This window comes from Aplidium turbinatum, chromosome 13 (assembly GCF_918807975.1).
Source record: "Aplidium turbinatum chromosome 13, kaAplTurb1.1, whole genome shotgun sequence".
Lineage (NCBI taxonomy): Eukaryota > Metazoa > Chordata > Ascidiacea > Aplousobranchia > Polyclinidae > Aplidium > Aplidium turbinatum.
The window spans coordinates 3,577,160-3,600,670 of record NC_137484.1 but is presented as its reverse complement, the minus strand read 5'-3'; the positions used below and the strand labels follow the sequence as shown (position 1 = coordinate 3,600,670).

General features: G+C 36.5%; 1 pseudogene; it reads right to left on the bottom strand.

Annotated features, from left to right (window-relative positions):
• Window positions 1–21,157: 21,157 nt before the first annotated feature.
• On the bottom strand, window positions 21,158–22,551 carry LOC145782314 (protein FAM200A-like; annotated as a pseudogene).
• Between the last annotated feature and the right edge of the window lie 960 nt (window positions 22,552–23,511).

Sequence of the window (23,511 nt, the reverse complement as noted above, 5' to 3'; positions counted from 1 at the left end):
TTCAGCTTTGGAATCCATCACCATTCCCGGCGAACGGATTAAAAATCTCAGAAAAGATGAATCCGTTTCCAAGCTTATGGAAGCAGCGAATGCCTTTGCGTCTGCTAATAACCTAAAGACGCCAATGAATTCCCGAGTGAGCAAAACCCCAGCAAGATTTCAAAACACAGAGGAATCGGATGCTTTTTCGTCTGCTGGAGAAGGATCGTGGAAACGGCAATACATCGAAGCCCCTTTTTTGGTTCAAGGTGAGCTTGATCGAAGATTCGACCAGACTGATCTGCTTACATCAGCCAACAGAGAAAAGACCCTACTGAGCTATGCAAACGGTGAGGGAAAATCGGATACTGAGATCAGTTTACCCGATGCCATCAGAAAAGATCGCCTAAAAACGGAAGTTAGCTTGCTCAGCGACGTTGAATGTGGAAAAACCGTAAACTCCGTTCAAAAGGTTGCTGACTACTGAGATAGGCTACTATTGCAACTAAACCCTCAAACATTAGATCTTTTGCATAAGCTGACAACACTACGGCAGCTTCAGCTTCCCTAGAGAAAAGTAGTTCCCGCGTCACTGCTTCTGACGCCTGTTCACGAATTGTATTTCAAGAAAGGGCAGCAACACGGGCTGTTAAAAGGGGCGCAACACGGTAGCCTACACAATAAAAACTTTGACACCGCAGGACAGATTTCTGGTTAAAGGAAGGAAATTTCGTCCAGTTGGTACGCACAAAGCAGAGCAGTTTATTGTTCGACCAACCTTCTCAAGCGACAATCGAAAAACAACAAAACTAATGGAATATTTCAACACGCAAGTAACTGGCATCTATGACGTAACAGTCACCATATTATCGTATAATTCCACACGAGGTTAATCGGAATGATGCAAGATTTCATCATTTCGATAAATGTTCTATAACGTAAGACGACAAGTTTAATCAACTACAGTAGACTTTAACGGTTGAAAGGTCTTGTGTGACGTTTGATCTGGAGAACGATTGTTCGTAACATAGCGACCCCTAGTTATTAGTTATTACAGTCCGACATGGAATAAATAAAAAGAAAAACATTAGACGACAATCGTGAGCCAATGAATAAAATACACGCGAAACACAAAATTGGTACAATAGGTACAGACTATTATAGTGAGTAGCCTAGTCAGGTAGTGCTGACGCCAGGAAGATCGCTCCTTTTCAACAGGTACAGACTATATGCAATGGTTGCGATAATAACCGACTGTTCTCGGCTCAGACAAATGTCAAAATTCGATGAGATGAGCAAAAATTGCCGTAAATATGCTTGATTATGTTTGAAGGCTTTATGTAGCTATAAAAACTTCCACAAGACGTGTTCTTTATTCACGTATTGTTGTCTTTTATAGAGTTTTTTTTGTGCTGTCGTTATACTGTAGAGAGCCTTGTATCCTATCATTTTATTGAAAATTACATTTTTATATCAGCAGTGTTTGCAAAACATAAAATGTAGTCCTCTTTCGAACAAAGAAATGAGTGAAGACCAACTTTCATGTGTTCATGCTTGCGTAAAAAACACACATTTGGAACGTGAGAAAATCCAGTGGAACTGCAATCAGTGTAGCCTAATTAGCGGTATATCTTCTTCTTCTTCAACAGATTAATCATAATTGATTAGCTGTGGCCTCCAATATGAACTCCCTCCATTTTGATTTGTTTTTGCTAGTACTTCTGGCATACTTTTTGTTCTGGTAATTTGCTTGATGTTGTCAAAATATTTCATTTTTGTCGTCCCTTGGTTCGTTTGCCTTGCACCATCCCAGTCAACATTAAATTTTTCAACGAGTTGCTTCTTGTTATATGTCCGAAATATCTTAATTTTCTGAGGTTAATATTGTTAACCAGACTCCAGTTAACTCGTCTATTTGTTGGGTAACAAATTCATTTGTATCTTTTTCCGATATAGCGGTATATAGCATGGGTTTTTAGAAATTCAAGGTTGATATTTTGTACCGTTTTTTAGGTGGTAGATATAGACACTAAACTCGATGATCATTTACTTTTTGTCATTGTTGCATCACATTTTTAGCATTGGATACAGCTATGAATGGCTTTTGATATGAAATTATATAGGCTATTTTTTATCAACCTTTATTTTATTTTTTGTATTTTTATGATCTTATGAGATTGATTTTCTTACACAATTCAATTATTAAAAAATACAAATTACCTAAATGATGTAAGCACAATGTGATAGTTTTCAATACACATGTGAGATTGCCAGTATTGCCATAAAGATTCAACTGTGTTTTATGTGTGCAGGATATGTTTAAATAGTAGAAAACTCGCTCTTTTTGTTTCCATAGTTTGGAAATTTTTGTTGATTTGCTAAATCGCGTTGAAAAAAGGTTTCAAATTATTACGTGACGTACTGTACAAGTTTCGTTTTCTACATAGGTAATATCATACACAATGAATAGACAACAAATTAGGCTAATTGAGAATGATTAGTGTTTTTCAACACAATTACTTTGCTGTCTATCAATTGTCTATTCTAAATTGCTCTTCTTTTGTGGAAAAAAACCCGCGCAGCTAAATTATTGTGCTTTGACAAACATTGGGCGTATTGTATCAGCACTGAATCTTTACCTAACGGGTAATTTTGCAGTTGTTTCAGAGATTACAAAGTTATTTTTTCTCTACGGGGTTTAAAAGTTTGATATATCTCAGCAGAAGCACTATTAGGACCAACTCAACCAATTCAACTTTTTATTCAAATGTTGATCTTCAAAAGATTATTTTCACAAAAGCTTCCTCAAAACGGGTTTGGCCTATATCTTTTTCTAAAAAATGTTGGTCGTTTATGTCATTTGAAGAAGAGTTGTTTGTTGGCTTGAAAGAAACTGAATTCAGTGTCTTGTTTTTGTAACGTATCGTAACGTAATCTATCAGTCAGCAGGTATTGTGTCTTTTTGTTTTCGAATATATTTCCGTGACAAACGATTAGCTTTGGTTTTCTGGGTCTTTGGTTCTGAAAAACATCTTTATGATGTATTGTGACGTGGTCTATCAGTCAGCATTAGTTTGTGTGCCTTTGCTTTTGGGTGTGTTTCAATTACAAAAGATGACTTTTGCAGTAACGCTGTCAATTTGCAAACTGCATCTAAAATGGTATTTCAAAATTTGAAGAGAAAGAAATCTTCTAATGCGTGAGAAATAGCTTGCCACAAAATGCATGTCCAACAAACTTGAAAAAAGTGTACTAAATGTTTTGTTACAAATCTAGTTGACAACATAAAAAAGTCACTTCAATCATTTAGACACAAACGTGCATTTTTAAAATATCAATAACTTTCAATTTTGCAGAGGAAAAAAGTGAAAACTTTTGTGATTTTTTTTTGTACGACAGCAATCACCCTAAAAAGCATTTTTCTGCACGATTTGATATCTTGCTAAATGTATTTGTTTTTTGTATCGTTATGCCACGACTTTGAGTTTGTCACACAGAATGGGACTTCCATTTGGCCATGTACAAACGACCTCTTCTATAGCCTACCAATACGACTTGACTAAACGATTATTATCACTATACTTTATCAAAACTATTTGCAAAATTATTCCATTCGAAGCAAAGGGATCATTGTTGGTAAGCATGGAAACATATCACTTTTGTAATGCATCGTAACATAGTTTATCAGTTAGAAGTTTTAGACGCTTTTTGTTTTTATAGTACATGAAGAGTTTCCATCGAAGCAAGTAACTACCTTTGCATAAGTTGTTGTTCAAATACCATGTGATACCATGACCTTACTATTTTGTATTCAACCGCTACCCAGACAGCAAATCAGACACTTTTTACATCAATTCAACGTTTCTAACCGTTAAAACAATGTTAAAAACGCCAGAATAGCTCCCTCAAATGTGCTGCAAAATACAAAGTGTTCTTTGATATAACCAAATTGGACAGTGTGAGTTTGAAAAGAAAACTGAACTAAAGACAATTGACACAACTAAAATGTTTTCTAAAGCTCATTGCTTGATTTAGTTCTCATACCAAGTGATGGCAGAACGTTTGAAAAGTTGACCGTTTGCACACTGCAATAGTAAGTAAAATGCGCATTGTTTTGAGAGAAACTGTTTTCTTTTCCAAACAAATCTTTTCCAAACAAAAACTTTTCCAAACAAATCACAAACTCACAGGCGTTGCGGGTTTTACTGTTGTGAAGCTTCTGGACCGGGCCAAAAAAGACAAAAGGATAACACAACAAATCTAAAAATCAATGTGAAACTTGTGGCAAGGCTGTGTGTTCTCAACATGCTCCGCACCACTGTCCAAATCGTCAAAACTAAAAACAAGCTACAAGTATATGAAAATAATTTAGCATTTTCTTTTTTTGGCTTTTGCTCTGAATGTGTCTTTGTTGAATACAAGAACAACTATTTTTTGCATAGTCTTATTGTACTGTCATGTAAAAGGTAACAATAAAAATTAGTGAAGATAGCATCTACTGCAAAATTAATCTATGTCATACGCAAATGTATTTGTTTGCTCGTGTGAGTAAAAATGACACAAAAACGCAAGAGCAAGCAAAATGTTTACCAAAATATTTTACATTGGGCATACTTTATCATCAATGCAAGAAGTGCTGCATTCCTATAATAAAAAAAAGTTTTTTTATTGCCACAATAATTTTATTATTCAAACAAACATGCAACAAAAGGTAATTTCCAAACTTAGCAGTAGCCTACAAAAGTTTTTACCATAATTTTGACAAAACCTAAAACAAGAAAGTTTTTCGATATCACTAGCATTTTTCAACAATACATGCAGTACATTTCATTCAAATAGTCACATAAAGAAGCTATAAGATTATCAAAAACAAAGTATCAACTAGACAAAAAAAATTGCAACGCTTCAGGCAAATTAAAAAGCAAACGCTACCACTCAAGTAGCACGCAAACAGCGTCATAATTATTGAGGAGGATTAATCCCAAATGCAAAGGATCCAGCCAGTCACACTTAATTAAGCGGTCACACTTAATTCACACTTAGTCACACTTAGTCACACCCAGTCACACTTAATTAAATATTAATGGTTGTGTATTCCCAGATAATGTGCTGTATTGTGTGAAAGTTTAATTGAATTATGTCAAGCCGTTTATGAGTTATATGCGTTTAAAGTGCTTGGGTCCAACCGACCCACCGTCCCAGAGTCAGCTTGCAAAAAAGGGTCACAGGAAATTGGGTTAAGCGTGTCAAAAATATCTTCATCTGCATTTTCATTACTTGATATTGTTTTGTATATAGAAAATGCTTTTCGCTGTCGATCCAAAGCATCAGCATGTTGGTTCATCAAGGTCAAGCATATTCCAATGGTGTAAAGCGAGACAGCGACATGTTTATCTACATTTTCACCACTTGATATTGTTTTTAGCAAGAATGTATGGACAAAATCAATGAAATCAGTAAAAAATACGGAATGAAATTAAATTTGAAGAAAACAAAGACAATGTTGATAGAAAAAAGCAATGAAAACAAAAAATATATAAAAAATTAAGTTGGAAGGAGAACAATTGGATCAGGTCACCACGTACACATACCTAGGGTCCCTCATTACACAAGATGGAAGATGCACCAATGATGTAAAAAGAAGAATCGGTCAAGCAAAAGCGTCATTTTGGAAATGCAAAGAATTTTTAAAAAGATATATAAATTTACAATTAAAAGTAAGACTACTATCTTGTTACATCAAACCAGTCATGTCATATGGAAGTGAAAGTTGGACCTACAGCAAAGTACAGTAATTCACAAAAAAATTAATGCTTTTCAACTCTGGTGCTACAGAAGAATACTAAAAGTATCATAATTATAAAAACCAAACTACAAACGAAGCAATTAGAAAAAGAATTGGAGTACAAGATACATTGGCAAACGACTTAGCTAAACATAATATGAAATTTGCGGGACATATTTTGAAAGAATCGGCAGAACAGCTACATTAATTGGTAATTGAGGGTATGGTGGAAGGAAGGAGGTGTAGGGGTAGAAGGAGACGAACTTGGGGAGATGATATAAAACAGTGGGCTGACTTGTTAAGCATTGGAGAAGCGAAAAGAATAGTGGAAGAACGTGACATGTGGAATCAAATGACAGCCACCCTTCGGATCAGAGATGATGATATAGTTTTGTATATAGCAAGTGCTTTTTTATGTCAATCCAAAGCATCAGCATTAGGCTGTGCCAAAAATGGCGAGGTTCATGGATTTTTCCTTAATTTTCTGAAAAGTTGTAGTGAACTTCTACAAACACAAACGTGAAAAAAAAATTGAAAATAATGACGTCATACGGTAGCGCTGGGCGTTTCTGTGGTTACCAGTACCCATTTTCATAAAAATTGTGATATTTCGAAAACCACTGAAGATAAAAAGATAAACGTTACATCAAAAGCTGCAGAAATGGCATGTTTAGGCTATATCTGCTTTAAGAACACTTTTTATTCTTGGACTACTTGAAAAATATCTATAAGCAAAAAAATCAATTTTACTATTTTTTTGTAGTAGGAGAGATGCAGGACCTAGTAGACATTTTTTCGTTTTTGCTCATTTCTTTAGCTCATATCAAGATAAGACAAAATTTTTAGAGAATACGGCCAAGGTCAATGTTTATCGACTGTGTAAATATTTTGGTCATATGTTAAGATCCGTTGATGCTAGAGACTTCATTCTTGGTGCTATGGATGCAGAATGTCCACTTTCCTATCACCATTCAATACATTTATATAGCCTAAAGTCTTCAATTTTTGTGAGATTTTTGCCATGTTGTCATAGGAATTCATCCAAAAATAATCTTAAAAAACATGAAATTCAACAAATAATTCATGCTAAATGTGAATATTTATATTGGTAAGTATAATAATTTTCTGGCTCGATCAACTGACAAGCATCGACTGAACGGCACTTTATATTAAATAAACAAAAAAATTGACCAATACAATTTCAGCTGCTTTACTAACTGTTTTTCATTTGTTTTTTCAGACAATGTAATTTAAGTGGTATAATTAGCACAGTACAAACCGGCATAAGCCAGTTACATTACAAAGCAAGAAACACAAACTGTTAAACAAGAATGTTTGTCTTGTTGCAGACAAATATCAAATTAGCCAATAGCGATAGGCCGTTAACACAACTTGTATTTGCAATAGGTTCAGACTTAAACAATAAAGAACCAGAAAACCGTACATATGTTATATCTGTAATGACCACCAAAAGAACACGGGATAAAATTAGAACTGAAATGGGTAGTCAATTTAAGAGAAACAGAGAGAAACTTTCAAAAATGCTCAACATATGCGATACAATCTACAATGGGATGACAAACTTTTGCATCCTAGGGGAGGTTGGGTAAGATGAGCACCTTTTTGCGTAAGTCGCTTTTACAAAAGAACGGTTTGTTTTGGAAAATTTTAAAAGAGTGAACTTGAAGCACTAGTGAATCAGCTACATTTTAGATTGAGTTTTATCACCTTGCGATTTTTATATATTGATGCTTATTTGCGTGTTGCTCAACTTACCCCGGCATAAACTGTATGGGGTAAATTGAGCAATGACCTGGGGTAAGTTGAGCAATTCGATTAAGTTGAAGCATTCCCCTGTCAGTTTGTTTGTATAATTGCGAGGCATTATGCTTTACAACGCAGCACTGTTTTTTTATCCAATAAGAACCTAAAAAGACACAAATTCAACAGTTCAAACATTAAATAAGCTAAGGCTATTTCTTTTGGTGTAAGTTGAGCAACTGCTCCAAGATACTTCAACTAGTATTGCACATTTTACCCCATCCTGATTTTTGTGACAAAATTACAAATATTTAAAAAACTACAAGACTAACCAACCTGAACGTTTTATTGAATATCCTCACACTTTATACTTACCAATACAAAAAAACATATTTGATTTACATAGTGTAACAATTAAGTTATTCAGTTTTTGGCAAAAAAATTTTATTTTCGAATTTTCGACATAAACAATATAATTGCGTGCCATTGTAAAATGCAATTTTCAGTGGACATAACTAATACATTGAATGAGGTGGCATTATGAGTGATATATCCGGAATAAAAATAAAAAAATTCCGCCGACTCGTTTCACCAAAAACAGGGGTTGCTCATCTTACCCCATTGCACACTTTACCCAGTCTCCCCTATACAGCACACTCAAACAAAAACGGAACATGTGGCTATGCTTTCGCAATGCCTCATTGAAGATGAGGAGATCATGTTGTCTTTAAGTGATTTTAAAAACAGTGACTCTGAATCTGAATTTAATGCGATAATTCAACAATTACAAAAATATTGTGTTGAAAAATCCCAAATTGTTGGTTTAGTGTTTGATACTTCTGTGAACAGGTTGTAGGCCTAACAAAGGATTGTGATTCGTCTTGAACAATATTTTAGACGAAACCTCCTTCTATTTGCTTGCCGGCACCACAGCTTTGAGTTAGCATGTGGCGCTGCATGCAAAACTGTTTATGGAGAGACATCCTCTCCATAAGACAGCACATTTAATGCTTTGAAGGAACTCTGGTCATCACTGAACCTTAATGATTACGATATTTGTGACAACAGTGCTTGGCAACGATAGACTAAGACCAGATGTGAAGATGTGCTGATGTTTTGTTACAACTGGCTAAAGTGTTCTTCTGAGGATTCAAACAAATTCCGTAAGGATTATAGAGAACGTTTTGTGCTTTCTGTTGTGTTTCTCGGAGAAGCATTACCAGAAAAGGAGAACTTTGCATTTAAAGCTCCAGGTGCCACCAGTCATGCTAGATGGATGGCAAAGCTTCTCTACACTTTTAAAATTGCTGTATTTCGATCGCAGTTAAAAGCAAAAAGTGTTTTCAATGAAGAAGTTTAGAATAAAGTGTAGCCTATTTTTTGGCAACTTTTCTTTCTCTATGTTATGTAAAAGTCTGACGAAAGTGCACTAGTGCATGTGACGCCGCACTGAAGGGAACAAGTCTTTTAGGCGCTGACAATTAGGCGCTGGTCTAATAGGCGCGCACACTGTGGCGTCTGGATATTTAGGTGCGGAGCACTGTGGTGCCCGGTCATTTAGGTGCTATTCCTAGTAAAGTCTGTAGATTGTAACAGCTTGGCAGCTTGCCAGAAAATTATATCATGGCTTACGTGAGTGAAGCTGCTTAAACCGGCAATGCTTTTCACACAAAATGTTATGTTGAACAGAAAAATATATTATTGTTTTATTGATTTATTATTGTTTTATTTGTTGTTAGTCCAGGTTTGCGTTGGTGAAAGCTTTATCAATAAATTATTCAAGCTTCCGAACATTATTGGAAGTAATCCTACGGAAGTATCCCTACGTTGTAAATCATGGCAGATCCATAGTTTTTGTCTGTCCTTTTTTGGCTACGGTAATAATATAATAATTTGTGTGAAAATCATTGCCGGTTTAAGCAGCTTCACTCACGGAAGCCATGACATATTTTTCTGTTCAATATAACATTTTGTGTGAAAAGCATTCTCGGTTTAAGCACCTTCACCTATCTATTTTTTCTGTTGAATATAATATTTTGTGTGAAAAAGCATTGCCGGTTTAAGCAACTTCACTCACTGAAGCCATGACCAACAACGCACACGCATTAACAAAACAATATATTTTTCTGTTCAATATAATATTTTGTGTGAAAAGCATTGCCCTACGCCCCTACCTGCCAAGCTGATACAATCTGCAGACTTTACTAGGAATAGCACCTAAATGACCGGGCGCCACAGTGCTCTGCACCTAAATATCCAGACGCCACAGTGTGCGCGCCTATTAGACCAGCGCCTAATTGTCAGCGCCTAAAAGACGTGGACCAGCACTGAATGACTTACTGCTGTACAAGCAGCTGAGTAGGATGGTGCATCTTATCTCCCTGTTCAATTGAGTCACATTGCTGAGGGAAATTTGAAGAAGCTAGACTGCCATCTCTCGTATCTATCTGAACGCTTGGTGGTGATGAGCTTGTTTGGCGAAAAAGTAACTACAACGGAAAACTCCACTTTGAGAAAATCCTTTTAAAATCAAAAAAAAAAAACCACACGTCAGCATAAACCAGATAACTGAACAGCGAATGCCCAAAAACATCAGCAAGGACACGCAGCTGCGAGATTTATTTGGCTCAGAATCATGGATTCTTCTGGACTCAATGGGAATAGACACTTCTTTTCTAAATAGCCATCCAAGAAAATGGGCAGAAGACAACAATTTCTTGAAAGCTGAAGAAATGGTTCACAACACTTGTGTTGTTAATGGTTAATGATTCATGTGAAAGAGCATTAGGTTTGTTGACAAAATTCCACAGCAACCTCATCACCACAGACAAGCAACAGAAACAGTTTTTATACAAAATAATCCAACAGTTTTCCAAAAAACAAGCTGTTGCAGTACCATCATGCGAAAAGGTCACCAAACGCAATATGACCAAATACTTTGCTCAGCTTCTAACACAAAGAGCCTTTTGAAGGCTGTTATAATGCTATATAGTAGTTTTATAGACTATTCAGATTGGACTCCAGGGTTAAGTTGTAGATTATGCTGTATTGTTGCTGTTAGTTTTAACTATTTTTAGGCAAGTTAATTGCTTCCAATGTTTTTTGCAAAATATTTTAGTTGGTATGTAAAACTAATGTCTCATATGGTATTATCCTATACACAGAATAGTCCATTCTTTTGTGATGTTCTGCCACAAGCTTGAACTGCTAGCATGTAACTAGCTTACTGCAGCATATCAGTGCTTAAACAACATAATTATACATACATCACATGCTAGAGTATGAAATAAAGTAGTTTGGTATATGCGACATTGATTCGTAAATGTAATGGTACATTCACTTACTCAGTAAAGAACTGATTGGGTGCTGTATGTTCATTGGCCAACTCTTTTCTTTGATTTATAGTAATCACTGCCTGTCAGCTGAATACCAGAAACAGGTGTCAAATTACATATCAGCATAAATATTCATATTTCCATAAATTTTTTGTTGAATTTCATGTTTTTTAAGATTTTTTATGGATGAATCCCTATGACAACAGGGCAAAAATTAGTTTTTAGCAAATATCTCAAAAACTAAAGACTTTAGGCTATATAAATGTATTGAATGGTGATAGGAAAGTGGACATTTTGCATCCATAGCACCAAGAATGAAGTCTCTAGCACTTACGGATCTGAATATATGACCAAAATATGAATTTTTGGCCGCGTCGTCACGGAAACGAAGAATACCGGCGTAAGACATCTTTAAAATTTCAAAATTTTTGTTGTAAAGTTGATTGTGACCCTAAATGCAAGTTTTAGCAATTAGGCTAAAAAATCCAAAGAACTTTATTTTTTTCGGTGCACCCTAAAAAACATGATGTTTTTGCAGATTTTGATGTGCGTTTTAACTTTCTATCTCAAGCGGTTATCAAAATATGGCGTGTTTAGTAAAACTGGCTATCGATTACCATAAAAACGCCCAGCGTGACCATGTGACGTCATTATTTTCAATTTTTTTTGTCACATTTATGTTTTTAATAGTCTATTACAACTTTGTATATAGCAAGTGCAGCCTGATCACCATGCTGGTTCATATTGGCCAAGCATCCAGCAATGTTGTTAAGCGAGTAAGCAATATATTGGTCTACATTTTCGTCACTTGATATTGTTTTGTATATAGCAAGTGCTTTTTGATGTCGATCCAAAGCATCAGCATACTGGTTCATCTTGGTCAAGCATATTCCAATGATGTAAAGCAAGTCAGCAATATTTTTATGTGAATTTTCGTCACTTGATATTGTTTTGTATATAGTAAGTGCTTTTTGATGTTGATCCAAAGCATCAGCATACTGGTTCATCTTGGTCAAGCATATTCCAATGTGGTAAAACAAGTCAGCAACATCTTTATCTGCATTTTCGTCACTTGATATTGTTTTGTATATGGTAAGTGCTTTTTGATGTTGATCCAAAGCATTAGCATACTGGTTCATGTTGGTAAAGCATAATCCAATGTTGTGGAGCGAGTCAGCAATATCTTTATCTGCATTTTCATCGCTTGATATTGTTTTGTATATAGCAATTGCTTTTTGAAGTCGATCCAAACCATCAGCATACTGGTTCGTATTGGTCAAGCATATTCCAATCATGTTAAGCAAGTCAGCAACTTGTTTATCTGCATTTTCATCACTTGATATTGTTTTGTATATAGCAAGTGCTTTTTGATGTTGATCCAAAGCATCAGCATACCTGTTCATCTTGGTCAAGCATATTCCAATCCTGTTAAGCGTGGCAACAACTTGTTTATCTGCATTTTCAATACTTGATATTGTTTTGTATATGGCAAGTGCTTTTTGATGTTGATCCAAAGCATCAGCATACCTGTTCCTCTTGGTCAAGCATACTCCAATCATGTTAAGCGAGTCAGCAATTTGTTTATCTGCATTTTCATCACTTGATATTGTTTTGTAAATATCAAGTGCCTTTTGATGTCGATCCAAAGCATCAGCATACTGGTTCATTTTGATCAAGCACATTCCAATGGTGTACAACGAATCAGCAATATGTTTATCTGCATTTTCATCACTTGATATTGTTTTGTATATAGCAAGTGCTTTTTGATGATGATCCAAAGCAACAGCATACTGGTTCATGTTGGTCGAGCATACTCCAATCCTGTTAAGCGAGTCAGCGACTTGGTTATCTACATTTTCGTCATTTGATATTGTTTTGTATATAGCAATAGCTTTTTGATGTCGATCCAAAGCATCAGCATGCTGGTTTATCATGTTCAAGCATATTCCAATCCAGTCAAGCGAGTCAGCAATAAGTTTATCTGTATTTTCATCACTTGATATTGTTTTGTATATAGCAAGTGCTTTTTGATGATGATCCAAAGCATCAGCATACTGATTCATGTTGGTCAAGCATATTCCAATCCTGCTAAGCGAGTCAGCAACATCTTGATCTGCATTTTCATTACTTGATATTGTTTTGTATATAACAAGTTCTTTTTGATGATGATCCAAAGCATCTGCATACTGGTTCATCTTGGAAAAGCATAATCCAATTCTGTTAAGCGAGTAAGCAACATCTTTATCTGCACTTTCATCACTTGATATTGTTTTGTATACAGCAAGTGCATTTTTATAATGATCCAAAGCATCAGCATGCTTGTTCATGTTGGTCAAGCATATTCCAATCCAGTTAAGCGAGTCAGCAACTTGTTTATCTGGACTTTCATCACTTAATATTGTTTTGTATATAGCAAGTGCATTTTGATGTCGATTCAAACCATCAGCATGCTTGTTCATGTAGGTCAAGCATATTCCAATCATGTAAAGCGAGTTAGCAACATCTTGATCTGCATTTTCATCACTTGATAGTGTTTTGTGTATAGTAAGTGCTTTTTGATGTCGATCCAAAGCCTCAGTATAATGATTCATGCCGGCCAAGCATACTCCAATCCAGTTAAGCGAGTCAGCAACATCTTTGTTTAGTGTTTCTTCACTTGATATTCTTTTGCATATAGCAAGTGCTTTTTGATGTTGATCCAAAGCATCAGAATATTTGTTTACTTTGAACAATATTCGTCCAATTTTGCTAAATAAGCTTCCCATTTGTTGATCAGGAATGCTTTTTGTGTCATCCTCATAGTTTTCGTGCCATGTGTTGGAAGCAGATTTTACAATGGATATTTCATTTTCCAAATACCTCAGCTCACCATCAAATGTTTTGAACAAAATTGGGAAATTTAGCGGATGATTGGCCAACTTATTAATCAATGTCAAAGCATCACTTTTTTTTTTAATAAAGTAAAGTATGTTGATATTAGTCAATGTTGGTGTTGTGTAGCAATGGTGATCTTCGATGTGCAAGGTATGCATGAGCATTCTTTGTAAACAAGATGCAATTTGAAAGTAACTGACAACTGTGCTTTCTCCAATTGCTTCAGAAATTTTATGAGCATGTTTTCGAAGCAAAGTTTTGTGTATCCAATCGTCTTGTCTTTGTTGCTTCTGGTATATTCTCAGTCGAACCTCGCAAGCCACAGCAACAGCAAACATCAATTTGTTTCTGGTTTCTTTATTGATGAAATTATTTTTCATTAAGTCTTCCACGATATCAAAACTAGAATTCGCATCAAGCTTATTCAGTTTTCCTAATGCTGAAATAAACAGAGTTGAGCTTCTATAAATCACTCTTTTAAAATTGAATTCTTCGTACGGTTCCACCTGAGCAAAACTTGATTTTGTTCCATAATTGTTTAAATCTTCTCTTACTTCTTTTTTGATTTGAGTTAACATCTCTTCTTGTTCTTGACTTTTAAGTATTGATTGCACTCCATTTTGAAACTGGTCACATATTTCCTTGCTGCCAGAAACAAAACACGTTCTTGTCAGTATATCACTTAAATGATAACCATTCTTTAGGTTTTCGTCTGAGGATAAATATCTAAGCATTTCACTGATTGGCTGAATGAGTTCAGTGGTGAAAGGTTTTAACGAAGTTTCTTGCATTCTTCCCAATGGAAATTTTGATGCATGCGGCATCATTCCATCAAACGAAATTCCACGTGGTGTGGCAAAATCTTTAAACCAACTTTCTTGAGTTTTTGGATTGGTTAAATTTGGTATACAAACACTTGGAATTATGGTTTCTCCAAGGTTAATGACGATCACGTGAAAGATGACCGAGAACCACCGGAAATATTCTTTGAGTTGATTGTAGTTGGGATCGTTCTGACAACCTTCCTCCAAAACAATGATATGCTCGAAATCCGAGTAAGAAGTGATTTCTCTCCTGGCGAGGGATCCCATTCCGACAAGAGAATATTTATAAGGTGGCTTTCCCATTGTTTCTTCACAAAAATCACATATGTTAGCCATTATTTTAGTGTAGGCTTTTGCAATGTGATCTTGTATCATTTGAATTGAAATAACTTTCAGTTGCTCCTGTTTAAATAAATCATGCTTACTCGAAATGTTTTCTGGTATTTTATCAATTCCTTGCAACAATGCGTCAACTTCCAGACGAAGTTCAGTTATTTCACTTTTGATTTCTCGAGCATAGTTTGTCAAATCAACTGTTTGATTAGCTGCCTCTCCTACAATAACAATATGTTTACAAAGTTGCTTTAAATCAGTTTCAATGCTATTCGCATTATCAGGATTTCTCACAATGGCTGCATTCAGTAATACTGCACTTTGTAGCAAGGAGATTTTGTCAGGAGATTTTTCTTTGTAAATCAAACCCAATTGGTGAAATACTTCCGCAGTTGCTTTTAAATCTTCTTCCTTGCCATTTTCGTAACAAATACTTTTCAACTTTTGTTCAAGAAACTGTTCGTCTTGAAGGGTTTCAGGAATTTCCATTTATAGTCGAAATTATCGGTAAGCCTAATCAATTAAACACCTGAGACAATATTGTTGCAAGAAGTAATTGTGCAGCATTTTGTAATTGAAAATATACATACTTTTTATCCTATAATATATTTTATTGCCTATACAAAAGGAATGTTAAATGTCAAGCAAAATTCCAAGCTGAGCAAATCAAAACAAAAATGTTTTCTCGTTTTTTGTTTCAACTGAGGTGGATTATTCAAAACGTTCTTTTACAGAATCTATTTGAAGAATTTTATATCTAAACATTTAACTTACTTTTGAATAACTCTAAATTTTTTGTTTGAATGAGGACATCCTGAAAATCCCACCAAAGTAACAAAAACAACAAGTAAATAAAAATTAACAAAATAAGTGGTAAAAATTCATAGTCAAAATAACTGGTATTCTTAACGTAGCACCTGAGACAACATTGTCGTAAGAAAGATGCTCATTGTCTGCTTCCAGACCGAAATATAATCCACATGATTATAGAACGTGTCACGAATTGAAGCTTCACCATCGTTTACTCACAGCTGAACAGACTGAGACGCCAGAAACATGGTGTCCCACAAGGATAGATTGTGGCTCCACTTTTTTTTTGAACATCTACACCCATGACCAGCCAAGCAAGGTCTCCGCAAAACAAATATACGGAATGACCAGGCAATTCTCCACTCCATAAAGTCGTGTAAAGTCTGCCCAGATAACTCAGTTTGTTTGCGCGTGACTTCGTGAAAGAAGAAGCTTCAAGATGAAGCAGCGTTGGTTCGACTTTCGGGGTGTGCGCTTGAGCAACGCATTCTAAGGAATGCTCTCCATTCAGCGGCACCTAATGGATGAAATACTTCCTTGGTAACAACACTTTCAACAATCGAAAACTTCACTAACAAGCAATCTCGGTAACCGGCCCTGCGTCAAAAGCTTCTAAAAGCATGCGAAACTACCAGGAATAACGTATCAAGGCTTTGTCAGTCCGAGGATAAAGATTCATAACCTAAACGACATCTTGAACCAGGACATAAAATCCTTCTCAGCTTATCTCCAGAAATGCAGAATAAAACTCAGCAAAACCAAAACTGTGGCAGCAACTTTCTATCTACGCAATCAATCAAGAAGCTGATCGTGAGCTAAATGTCCAGAACAACAGAAAATCTTTGTCCTTCTGTCACGAACCAAATTACTTTGAGGTGACAGTAAACAGACCGCTTAGGTACCGGCACCATTTGGTGTCACTGCGCATAAAACTGCCATTGCGTGCTACGCTACTCAAACGCCTGGCAGGCTCCAACTAGGTAGCGAGGGTTGATACTTCGCGCAAAGCATCCCTAGTCCTTGTCTACTCTTCAGCAGAGTACTGTGCACATGTTTGTTGCCGCAGTGCTCACTGCCACAACGTCAACACTGCCATTAACAGCGACCTGCGCACAGTAACCGGACGACTGCTTCTCACACCATTGGACATTGGACAATTCCCCCCTTCTTGCTGGCATCTAACCTGTTGAGCTTCGTCGCGAAGAAACCTACTAAAATTATGCTAGCCACCAGCGAAAAACATACCGGTTTTTCAAGCAGGTGGTTAGCCCGGGTCCTTTAATCTAATTTTGCTTCAAACAGTCCTACTGGGCTTTGAACAAACAAATGTAAACAAAAAGTTTGCTGGAAAATCTTTGTTAAAAACACAAAAGCATCAACGATGACTTAATTTTCATCACAAATGAGCACGAAAATAGTCAATGCACATTGCACAAGTTTGATTCGCAATCAGCAAATTAGACAAATACAACTGTTCTTAATCACTAGAGGCATAGCCAGCACAAAACTTTAGAGAAGGACAAATAAGTATTATTGCACATGTCAGTGAGCTCGGCAACGAGCCATTAAAGGCACAGTCTGGAGGGTCTCTTTCAGAAAATAAAAAAATATACCTTAAAACTGCTTTTTCAAGGAATAATTTCAGCCTAAATCAACACTGAAAGCTTATAATCCGGGAGCCGTGACGTATTTGAGCTCGACAACGACCCATTAGAAGGCGGAGCACCCACAGTTGGGTCTTGAGTGCCTCCTCCAGAAAATAAAAAACAGCCTACCTTAAAATTATTTATTCTGGGAATACTTTTAGCCTAAATCAACAGTGAAACTTTGTCACATGATACTGTAACAGAATGTGAAATGTTTATTTAAAATACTTTAAAGGGCAATTGCCCATTTGCCTCTCCCTGACTACCCCCCTGTTTACCACCATAAACTTGTTTATTCAAAATTGTACATAGACAAGTCAACAGATATCGCTTAATTTCTTTGTGTTTTTGATCCAAAGCAAGATGGTTTGCAGGTCGCTTCAACAGGGAGGTTTACAGGTCACGCATCACGTGACCGGTTTATTTTTTACTCCCAGCATAAAACCTAAACTATTAGTCTCCCCAAACAAAACCAAAAACTGAATGTCAAGACATCAATCAAGATTAACAACTAGAAAACATTTTGTACGATCTCAAAAATTTGAAAAATGATGTCAATATCAGCCATCAGCTCTCCTGTCCACAAATCACTTCTAAAAATGACATCATTTAAAAAAAATCTAATGAAGCCTGTCAAAACCAAATATATCCACAATTAGCACTAAGTGTAGGAACTAGGAAGTCTCTTTCTATCGTCTCTTTCTATCGTAACCATCCTTTACTTTCCTCAACAAACATGAAGGCTACTGACTACCCAGAACTTTGTCAAAACATAATTCACTGAAATACTTTCATCTCCAACTACACAATAAACTTAATTTAAGTTTTAAATTAACTGAAACAACTTACTACTGTCACAACATCTCTTAGACTCACATCTTGTATTGATCAAGATTTTCAGGTTTTGGTTAAACATTAATGTGAAGTAAAATTTAAACTTAGTCAATCAAACAACGTGTCATAGCCCACAACAGCTTTTTTTGTTGACCCAAGCCCTGTATTTGATCGGAAGGCACTTTAACGTGCAGATATCCAATCCATGGACTTGTTTGTTTGTTTGTTTGTCATACCTTTATCCTGCATTGCGGGAAAGCGGACTTAAGCGCTATGCATCGGTGTACGTCTTCCGACGTACACCTGATCCACGCTGCAGCCGACGGCAATGTCTGTTTCCGGTTGTCTACTCTACCTATGACTTAAATTTTGTACTACCCATTACTCGAAATCGATCACTGGGTAGAGGCAATTATCGTAAAGTTTCTTGCCCAGAGAAACAACAGCAAGTGCGGGTGGCTGGAGTCGAACATGCAGGCTCTCGACTGCGAGCCCAACGCGCTAACCACTCGGCTACTGCCGGCCACTACTTCTGTCCAATCCAACCACGAACCAATGAGATGCTACGTTATCTGTCCAATTGTGACCATTCCAGCATTCAGCCTGAGAATTGATTATACTGGTCAACAAGAAAATTTTAAAAGCTAGACTAGCAACCATTTCTAGGTAATTCAGGTGTGCTGAGCTTGAATCTGAAGTCAGAATTTTCCTATCACGTCAAGATTTCAAGATAATTACACTTTTGTTCGTTTCTTAGCAAAAAAATCAAATTTTTTTACAGTTAATTGTCTCCAACAAAGGTACATAATGACGTAATAAGAACCTTTGGCTTTTCGCTTTTGTGACATCATAATTTGTCATAATGGACAGCTGGTTACATTCAGCTCTAGGTACTGTAAGGTACAGTATTTACATCAAGTGACTGTATCATTGGTTTTGAGGTTGTTGCTGCGTTTGTATTGCAGTTATGCGCAGCTAATGTATTTGGTTAAGCTTAGTATTGTGTTTGGAGGCATAACTTTCACAATGTATCTTTTCAGGTTATTGTATACTTTTTACTAACGTAGTCAGCAACAGAGACTGCAAGAAGTATGAGTTCTCGACCAAGCAGCTCAAGGCGAGCTTGCTTGAACCATCCCGACAAGTTTTGTTACATATGTGGAGAATACACTCTACTTTCCCACACTATGAAGCTCTCCACCAGAGTCAAGTTTGCGTACAAGCACTACTTTGGATGTCAAGTCGGTGACCAAGACAAGAGCTGGGCCCCACACATTTGCTGCAATCAGTGCAGAACAGGCCTTCTGTTATGGCTTGATGGTAAAAGGAAGGCTATGCTTTTTGCTGTGCCAATGATATGGCGTGAGCAAAGTAACCATCACTCAGACTGTTACTTTTGCATGACCAACATCAAAGGATTTTCATGCAAAAACAAGTCTAAGATTAAATATCCAGTTTGCCCTTCAGCTCTTCTACCCGTTATCCATGGTACTGATATTGCTATTCCGCTTCCTCCAGTTAGAGATGAGGAGTTCTTATTAAGCGATGAACCAATGAGTAGTGAGGAGAATACAAATGCGGAAATGGAGGCATTTTTGTTGGATGAAAGAAGACCACTCTTAATCAATCAGCTTTTTACAATTCGGCGGGACAATGGTGCCTCTCTCCTCCTCCCTGGCTATGCCCCTGATCACCTACTGAAGTTTACATTACTGTTGACTGCTTTTGATTGTTTATGTTATTGTTGAATGGTCGATAACTGTTTTATCCTTGTTTACTTTTTATGATTGTTTTAGCGCTCGAATTTTGGCTATAGGCCTAGGTTGAAAATAGCAAAATTTGGTTCATATCGGTATCTCAGAAACGTGACGTGATAGAGAAAATCTGACTTCATATTTGAAATCAGCGCCCCACATTCAGCTAAGAACACCTGTTTTCATGTTCTGTATCAAAAAAAAAAAAAATTTATTGTTGACCAGTGTTTTGAACTTTGTTTGGTAATTACAGAATAAAAAAGAGCTAGGCCTATAGCAGAGGTGGGAATCAAACCCACGTCGATGTAATGACTACCACCGCCCTGACCCAATGCGCCAAGTCAACCGATGGCAAAGCATTGATTTAATTTAGCTAGAATTTGCGTTTTTCTTTTATTCTTCCTAAACGCAAGCTTGATGACGTCATGAACAGCATAGCTTCTGATTGGTTCGTGGTTTATTAGAAATCTGCTTGTTTAACTCTTTGAAGGTTGGGGGGGCTGTCAATTCAACTTTTTTGCATCAACAGTTGTATCTCTAAAACCACTGAGGCTGCGACTACGAGATTTCTTGACTTTTCCTAACTTTTATTCACCTCTATTGAGCTGAAATTTTGAACGAATAAAGGTTATAAATTGAGAGATATAAGGCATTTCTTAGCACATCCTCTGAAATATTTCATATTCTATTGTTCAAAATTTTCCCACCAGCTGGATGAAAGTAGTTAATTTGGCCCATGTCTCGTTAATCCTAACTGCTTCACAGCGTGAAGGAAATTGGCAGTATGCGTGGACCTTTTGTTCTCACCACGGCTTATAAGCGACCTGGATACAAGAAAAGCTTCAACTTTGATACGATGAGTTACCGTCGCTTGCGGTTGAAATTGCGTAAAATTAAACATAAGACTTGGTGCCAATGCATCTAGAGCAGTGGTTCCCAAACTTTTTTACTCCGTGGCCTAAATTTTGATTCAAAAAAAGTTCGCGGCCCACCCAAAATATTTTATACACTTGTATATGGGCGAGCACTATAGGCTCTAGCAATTTTCTAAGTGGCGACGCTGTGCCTGATTTGACTGGCCCGAGGATCGAAGCCCAGACCTCCAGCACAGATAGCGATGTTTCTTACCACTACGCTAATCGGCCAAGTTCTACTACCTAATTACTGTACTATATGACATGTAACACAAAAACAAACAAAATGGCTTTTTGCAACTTATTTTTTAATGGGAAGGGTGCTCTTGCGCTTTAGCAACAAGCTTAGAAATTCTTGGCTCAGTTGTCGAAAGAGCACAGCGAATGTCATGTTCAACTTCAAGGCGGTTGCGTTGCTTGGACTTCATACATACTAGCGCTGAAAAGGCAGATTCACATAACCATGTAGAAGTGAAAGGCAATAACTGTTTAAGTACAGTTTTGCTTATTTCTGGATATGATGATGCCATGCTTAGCCAGAATTCCGTGAGTGGCAAAGTTTCGAATAGATCTCGGCAACTGGAGTCGTTTTTCAATTCAATCAATTGGTCTTGCAATTCATTTTCCACATTTTCAGGGGAAAGTCGAAACGGATTTCTTGCAAGTGATAGGTAATCAGCACTAACTTCAGGAAAATATGACTTGAATTCGCTTTCCAGCTCTTTCAGGTGTTGAACAATATTGGTCTTTAGTTCATCGTTTAACTCGTAAATATCAGACAGGTTGTTAAACATGGCAAAATTGCCGTTTTGAGCTTTTCGTCTCCAGTTTGCCAATTTTTCAACAAACGCATTGATCAAGTCCATGTTCTGAATAATGTTTTTTTCTTTTCCTTGCATTTTCAGGTTAAGGGTGTTTAAAGAATGAAAAATATCTACCAAGTATGCCAAACAAGCAATAAATTTTGCATTGGTAAAGTGAAATGCTAACTCCGGTTTTACATCAGTTAAATAGATTTCCAACTCATCGCGGAGCTCAAACACTCTGCATAAAACGTTCCCTTTAGAGAGCCACCGAACTTTTGTGTAAAACAAAAGGTTTTTATGATCAGATTCCATGTCTTCACAAAGTTTTCTGAATAGACGAGTGTGCAAAGCGCTGCTCTTCACAAAATTTACTATTTTAATAGTAACGTTAAGCACATCTTGGAGACCACTTGGTAAAGTTTTAGAAGCCAGAGCTTCCCGGTGAATGAAGCAATGAGTAAACATAACGCCAGTAGCCTTTCTTTGCACAAGTGCCTTAAATCCACTTTTGGAACCAAGCATCGCAAGTGCACCGTCAGTGCACACGCCACACAGATTGTCCCAGGATATTCCGTTTTCATTAAAAAAATGGTTGACTTTTTCCATTACATCTGATGCTTTTGTGCTGGTGTTCAAAGCACAGCAGAAGAGTAATTCTTCCTTTACAGAGGTGTCAACTGCATAGCGAACGAAAACCATAAGTTGAGAAACTGAAGATACATCGACAGACTCATCCAGCTGGATGGCGAATAGACCAAAAGCAGATTTATTTATTTCAGTTATTACTTGTTCCTTAATGTCTTCTGACATTGCTGCAATTCGTCTCTTGTGTTATTGGATAAAGGAATAGCTTTGAGACTTTTCTCATGTTTATCACCCAGGACAATTCTCGTCATGGCCAGTGCAAACGGTTTAACAACAGTTTCAGCGATATTATGAGCTTTTTTCTGCTTAGCTATAATTTGGCTAACAACGAAAGATGCTTCTGTAAGTTTCTGATCAGTTTGTTGAAAGTTTCCAGTTTTGTCAAGTCGTTGACGTTTACAGCTAGATTCTAGTCGTTTAAAATACTCAATGCTTTTATTCTTCAACTCAGGATGATTTTTTTCCAGGTGATTTCTCAATTTACTCGGTCTCAATGACTCATTGCTTAAGACGCGGTAGCATACTACGCACTGTCCCTTTTCGACTCCATGATCATTTAACGAAGTAAATCCAAATTTAACGTAACTATCATCATTAGGGTGGGCCAAAATTGAGCGTTTTTCAAATTTATCTTTCAATCGCTTCAATAAATTGGTAAAAGTTGCCATTTTCTATATGGTTAACGATGGCAAAAAAATTTTTTTGAATGAAAAAGTTTTTAGGGTCCCGCAAACGCCCCAAAGTGCTCCAATTTTGTTAAATTTCGCAAAAAAACGACTTAAAACGCCAATTAAACCATCTAAATTATCGCCAATTGTTCTTATACTTGACAAATATATGGAGCAACTTGATACACAACATGTAAAAAAAAATTGATTAACATGGCTCAAATACTTAGTAAGATATTCATGTTTAAAGTTTTAAAATTTTCAGCCACATGGTGGCGCTATAATTTTATATTTCCTTTAATAACTGGTGACACACTGAAGCCACCGACATATACAAGGTATCAATGAAAAGGTAATTAGCACGGCTAAACGATTGTGTATTGAACTTGGTCATGATAATGTTTGATGACGTAATATATTGGAAATTGAGTTCATATGAACGATTCATTTGCCTTTTACAGTATATCGAATTCTTAAAGTACAACTTTTAATTAGTGATATTTTCTTCCCAGTTTAAAGTAACATTTTCTTTTGGATGCAGGT